Below are 7,010 nucleotides of genomic sequence, written 5' to 3'. Positions count from 1 at the left end.
TTTAAGGTGGAATTCTGCAAGTACAGTAAGACTGCAGTCCTTAAGAGCAGGGTCTTCCCACCACCACAAACCATCTGATATCCTTTACTGCAGAGCTACTGTACACAGCAAGCTGCATGTCATATTACAACTGACACAGACATCCCACTTTCATCCTCAGAACAAAGGTTAAGCTTGGAAATTACTTTATTTGAAATTAAAGCTCTATTTGAAGTTGCCGTTTTCCATCATTAGTAACATGCAATTAAATGTGACCCTCTGTGTGTGTGTGACCATCCTCTTTTTCCTAAACATGTGTGTCATGATTCTGCCAGTGCCTAGAAAAAAGGGAATTGGGGCAGGTGAGGAAATTCACTGCTCCTGTTGAAAAAACTCCTTTAGAAATTTTGGGCTGGTTTGGTTGGAGGGAAGGTGGAGCCCAAATGACTGAAACTCCTTTGGCATGGAAAAAGCCCACCCTGAGAAGTAGGGCATTGGCTTCCTCCAAGCAGAGCTGATTTTGCTCTGGCTGTGTGTGAGCTCTGTGAAACTGTGGACTCCGCAGATGCTTTAATTTGATAAAGCACATAAGCAAGGTACAACGAGAAAAGCTTCATGTGTGACCAGAGCCTACTGAAATCTTGGAGCAAGGGTCTTGAAGCTACCTTGATTTTATCATGGCTTAGGAACAAAAGGCTGCTGCTGAGGAACTGCTGTGTTGAAAATTCAAGACTTGACTCACCATTTGGAAAGGGTTTATAATCAACATTTTTAGGCAATTTCTTTTTCAGGAACCCACTCTTTTCAGGAAACTCTGGAATGGTGTGCTTTTCTTAACTGTGTGCTTGACCCATAGAAAACTCTGGAACTTGAGCATATTTTAATAAGTAAAACACTCCAAAGTCAATCTAACAAAATTTTCATGCCTATGTTGCCTCTGCTGTGTTACTAATAAAATGTGTGACCCTTGAAACAGCACCAGATTCAGATTCTGTCTCTTTTAGTAAAATCCAGACTGTTTCCTTCTTGCTGCAAGCTTCTCAAATCCTTTTACTACTTCTCTTCCACCTTTGGACCATGCCCAGTTAAAAGGAAAATAATAAGAAAAAAAGTTTATGAGCTTTTATTCTGTTGCTGGTACTGACAGAAATACCTGTGATGGTAACTGGACTTGCTCCTCTCTAGGGATCTCTGAACCCATCCTGCCTGGTCATAATTTTGCAGGAGCATAAGCATCCAAGGAGGCAGGTACATTTACTAACAAACTTCAGATCTCAAAACTGCCTCCAGCCTCTTCAGCCAGATGCTTTTGTGCCTTTAGCTAATAGCTTTTCTTGTAGCAAAGCCTTGTTCAACAAAACTGTAGGTGGTGGTTGGCTCTTTTCCAGAGCAGCACAGTAACATCTCAGTTGTCTGTGCTCACAGCCAGTGCAGATCCACATGCACCAGGCAGGTGAGAACTGCTGGTGTGGCTCAGTGCCTCACTTCCAGCTGCCTGAGGAAAAGGACTATGGAGACAGCAGAGAAAAGCTATTTCCTTGGAGCTGCCCTCCTCTAGATCCTAGGTAACAGTGGGGGACATGGGTACTCAATGTCTAAAGAATGGAAATTTAAGATTAAAAAACCCCTGTAGTTATCTGATGAGCACCAGAGCGCATGAGCTGCTCAATCTCACACGAGTTTTTCTGCTAACTCAGTAGTGCATTTTTCTCCCCTCTTACTTCCTTAAACACACAGTCACCTCAGGGACTACTGCACACTGCTGTATATGCCTAAGAGGCATTCTGGAAGAGGTTTTAGCAGGAAGAACCGCATTATCATACACATACGATCCTCACCTCACATAACCCTTTATAAGCACCATTCCCTGTAACATTCCCTATGGGTTATGTAAGAACCCACAATATTACAGGCAAAAGGGAAGGAGAAGGTGGAAGAAAGGCTCTAGGGAGTCTAGGCAGTCTTTTGCCTACCTTTGACATGTGTGTGAACCTTTGAGGTGTCTGTGTTCACTTCTTATATACAGTCTACCCTGCCTGATCTCAGTTAGTGGATAGAGTGGCACTTTCATGCTACACAGTGATCAAGAAGTGGCTTGGCTGCTATGCAGGGAAGGTAGTGAACACAGAAGATGTGGAATATCAACTCCCTGTAGCAGTTTTGGCAGTTTAGAAAAGTCCTGGCCAGCCTTATTCTGTTGTGACCACTGAATCAAGCACAACAGTTCAAAAACCAGTGCCTAGAAGAACTGCAAACTGATCTTGCAGCTTGGTGTCTTTGGTTGTCTTCTGCTGCAGTTTGTACTGCAAGAAAACCCTGATATTTAAAAATCAGTCCCTCTCTGAAATTATCTACCCTTTAATTTGACTTAAAAAACATCAGCTGCATGCCTTGCACATCCAATCTTTGGAAAAGCAGAAAGTGTCAATGGAGTAGTAAATATGAGGTGCTAAAATCAATCATTCATTATCAGTTCCTTGCTGTGGAATCTATATTGTATGGCATTTTTTTTTCCTCATCAGCTCTTAGCAATGTTGCATTTAATCCACACAAAAACATTAATTTCTGTCCTGCCCAGTGGTTACAGATAAAAGTGATTATTCTTGATACCCTGCCTCCCTGGCCTAACTTTGGAGTTAGCTCAACTTTTCACACAATTTGGACTAAAGAGGAATGTTCTTCCCAACTTGAATTATTCAGTGTTTCTCTCCTACTGAAGGTACTAGATGTACCATTACTTAGTGATGCAGGTGTTTCCAGTGCTTTGGAGCCTTTAGAGGAAATGCTGCAGTATTCTCTTGCCATACCATGATACAGGCATGAAATGCAGAAAAATTTCAGTGCTTTGAACTAAAATCCCAGGTGCAGAAGTATTATTTGAATGAATAACAGTAGCCAGCCCAAGCTCTGTACTAAGATAGGAGAAAGAATGGTAAAGCTTTATTTATTATTTGGCAAACACAAAGATGCTCCAGCTGCAATGAGAAAAGTGAGGGTTCAGACTTGGTCAGTGACAGGTACAACTAGATCCGTTTCTACAAACTGAGTTGCATGAAAGTAGTGTCATGTGGTTTTATTGGAGTATCTGTGCTGCTTAAGTTCCTGTGTCTGCAAAGGACTGGCTCATGGGCAGCCAGTTTTTACCCCACACTGAGGGCAGGAGGAGCATATGAGGGTGTTATCTCACAACATTTCACCATTTAGATGTATAGGAGAGATTCCATCTCATATTACTCAGGACTATGGCCAGAAGTGAAATTTTGCATTTTGGGCTGGTGAAGGAAGCTGAGTGTGTAATACTGAGCCCTGAAATCCTCTGTACACAAAACAGGTATGGCAGAAGCAGTACCAGTAGCAGCAGCAGTATATGTCTTCTTCAAAGCTAATGAACTGCATTGTGGCATTTCACTGTGAGAAGAAAGTGTTTTTCATGACAGCTCATAGCATTATTCAGGTCACACACTGTGAACATATTTTCCATATTTTATTGCACACTGTCTCAGTGTGGTGCTGGCAGTTCTGATAAAGAAGAGTGGCTTGGATGAGTCAGGGAGGCTGCATGATCTGGGAACTGTAAATTGAATTCAATTCCAGATTACTTTTCCTGTCATCTTTGCAGCATGGCTTTTATAATATATATATATATATGTTCAAAAACATAATAAAGGCACCCCAAATCCTCAAACTTTTAAAAGGAGAAAATTTATATATATATATATATATATACACACATATACAGATATATATATATATACAGATATAGATATATATATAGATTAGATATAGATATAGATATAGATTAGATATAGATATAGACAAATATATGTCCATGTTTCCTGTATTGTCAGTTGTCATGAAAGTCTGAGGATCTGGGGTGCTTTTAATATGTTTTTTTCAAATGAGATTACAGAAACCTTGGTACTGTGGAGGACAAAGCTGCTGAAAGACTACTTCATAAGGGGTAAAGATATATCCTAGTCAACTTTTTAGCTCAGAGATACTTTCTTCTTTCAGAATAATGTATATGGTGAAGGCTGGAGTTAATTTTTTAAGTTTTCCTGCTATTAATGATATTTTTTGTAGCTCCATTCTCTTGATGTTCTCAAAGTATTTTGATTAAGCCTTTTGAACCAGCTTTTTGAAAGACAGGAAGGGTTAAAATCCTTTCCACAGTGGGTCCAGTGATCTGCCCAATGTTCACCAGTACCTCAAGGCTACCAAGAGATTTTAAACTTCAGCATCTACACTGGAGTTTAAAATCCTACTCCAGTCCTGGGAAAGCTCACATTTTCCCTACCTTTTCTTCCTGCTACTTCCCTACAGAGATGCTGATTCAACTTCTACTTTGTGTATCTCTTTTGGTGCAAAAGGGAAGCTCCTACTTAAGATACTGTGATACTGGAAGATTTTGCAGAGCTGTTTTTTCCTTGGAAGTAGCTGTAGAAAATTCTGATCTGATACCACCTGGAATATTGTTGTGGGAAAAAAAAAAGCATTCACTGCAGTGCTATTTTTCCAAGTTAACATAAGCCTTTGAATTGCTTTTTAATAGCTTCCTTCCTGCATGTGTAGTATTAAATTATGGATTAAGTAATAGAAGCAAAGAGGAAAAGCAAAACTTAAGTCACAAAGTCTCTGAGGAAAGGGTAAGAAGGCTGAACTGAAACACTAGTAAAGAAAAACTGAAACAGATTTTCTCTGTCTGGGAAACCATCTAGATGCCATGATGACTCTTTTTCTTCTGTGAGTCTGAGATCTATTGTTTTGAAAACTCAATTTTCAGGTAATCAGCAAACACCAGCTTTATAGATTAATCATCATTGCTAGATCAGATAACCTCCGAAAACTGCTCAAAAGCAACAGTCACAAACCTTTGTGAAAAACCTTCCCCATCTCACATAAATCTTTGAGCAGGGAAAAGTTGGATATTGGAAAAGAGCTGAGTTGTGCAAGGGGAGGCATCCTTATCAACAGCAGGGTTTGTTCCTAGTATGGCTACCCAGAATATTCTGGTGTTAAATAACTCAAGAACCAATTGACATCATTACAGACTTCCACAGATCTCTCCATAGAAGTAATTTCAAATAGATTTACTAAGGGATATTTAGCCAGTTCTGATACAGCCATTCTTCAAATATGGACATGAAGAACTTGGTAACTTGACTATTATGTACATATTGTAAGAAGTTATGCACTACTTATGAACATAAATTGATGCATTTTTCATTGTTGTGGTTCAGACACACTAAAATTGAACTGCCTCCTATATGGTTTGATCCTAATCAAATTCAGGCTTTCATCTGAGCAGAAGTATAACTGCTCCTCCCCAGCCTGCTCCACAGACTGTAAAAGTTGCCCTGTTGTAGTAACTCTTACCATTTGTGTTAAAAAATTCAACCCCTGAAGCTGTGATTACAGTGACCTTTCCAGGATCCTTACAATAAGGAAAAGCCAAGTTGAGAAGTGTTTGCCATTACAGTTTCACATATCAGGACATCCTAGTAGTTTTTGCTAGCAAAGTCTCTTCTAATTGCTGTAGTTGCTGTTACCACTATCTCTTTTAGCAGATAAGCTTGAAATCCATACCAAATTTTTAGCCCCAGTCCTGTATTAAGCCTAAACAGTCAGGGTACAGTGTCTGAAGGCAAAGTTGCCAAAAGAAATTTGAAAAGCCTTGAGGATACAGGAAATTTAGGGGGCATTAATTCAGGAGAGAGACAGATGTTTCAGGCTGAGTCAGTGCTGAACCTCCTCACAGATTTGCAGGCAGCATTTTGCCACGACCTCTTTATAAGTCAAGCTGAGTAACTTAATCCCCTTTTCATCACTCATGCTTTTTATGCATGCATGTGTGTGTGGGCTTTAATATACAAATTGATATTAAATAATAATATAATAGTTATATTTTGTCTTTGAGCTAAATTCAAACATGACTGTCTCTGTGCTTTTGTTGGTTCCACTTGATACAGCTGGAGACCTTTCTTAGAAGAGCAGTCATCACCAGATCAGCAGAGACAAATGTTCTAAAGCTTTATGACTCCTCCAGAAAGAGACTTTTTCTTCAGTTGTCTCATTAGACATTTGAGTGCAATTGCTACTAAACTTAAGGAATTTGGTTTATGATAAATTACCCTTTCCATCTTTCAACTTGTTTTAAGTTTGGCCTCAAAAATGTGTAACTTCAGCTGATTCTTGAGGCATTGAGAAAGTCTGTTGAGATAAATCGGGCAGGAAATTGTTACATTTAAAAGTAGAAGTTACAATAAGCCATCAAGTATTGGGAAGGAACTCTTCATAATCTGAGAAGAGATACTCCAGAGGGCCCAGCCACATTTTTTAATTTTGCAAGTCCAACAGAAAGCTTGTTTCCATGTAAGGCTCGGTTACTTTTATTTCAGTTTAATTCAGTGGGACATCTTTTAGAAATGGCCACAGCAGACAGATGTAGCATTTCCAAAATCCATGGACTACTGACCTGAGGCTTAATATGGGCCACCTTTTCCAGGGGTGTGACTGTAGATATCCGACTGAGCAGTGTTAAGAAATCAGTAAGATGTGATACTTGTCATGGAAACCATGTGCTGTGGATGGGGAGTGGGTTTCACCTTCAGGGAATTTTAGTATCATTAGAAAATTCTCACATGGCAGTCTCCAGCGGAGTCAGTGGCCAACAGTTCATAGCATCACTGTGAAATGCTGGAGGGGGAAATCTGAACTAATCACTCATATTAACTCTGCACAGACCCATGGGGTAAGTCTGAGGTCAGGGCTGAACTGACCTTTTATGTGTGAATGGCAGTAGCTGTAATTCTCTTGCTGGTTATGGGAATGGGCTGAACCAAAGCCAGTTTTATTCTGAGCTAGATAAGGGGGAAAAGAGCTGACAATGTGACTTAGAAGTATCTCAGTTTTACATGCAAAGGACCCTATCTCTGCATGACCTTTCAGGCCCATGCAAACTGAATGCTGAATAGGAACACTCAGAGCTCCTGGTGTTTTATTCCAGTTTTGTGTTTTCTTTGTGTAGGCTT

The sequence above is a fragment of the Pseudopodoces humilis genome, chromosome 2 (genome assembly GCF_049639895.1).
Source record: "Pseudopodoces humilis isolate 2021_Gansu_Grassland_sample_001 chromosome 2, ASM4963989v1, whole genome shotgun sequence".
In the NCBI taxonomy this organism is placed as follows: Eukaryota; Metazoa; Chordata; class Aves; order Passeriformes; family Paridae; genus Pseudopodoces; species Pseudopodoces humilis.
This window is presented reverse-complemented; position numbering follows the sequence as displayed.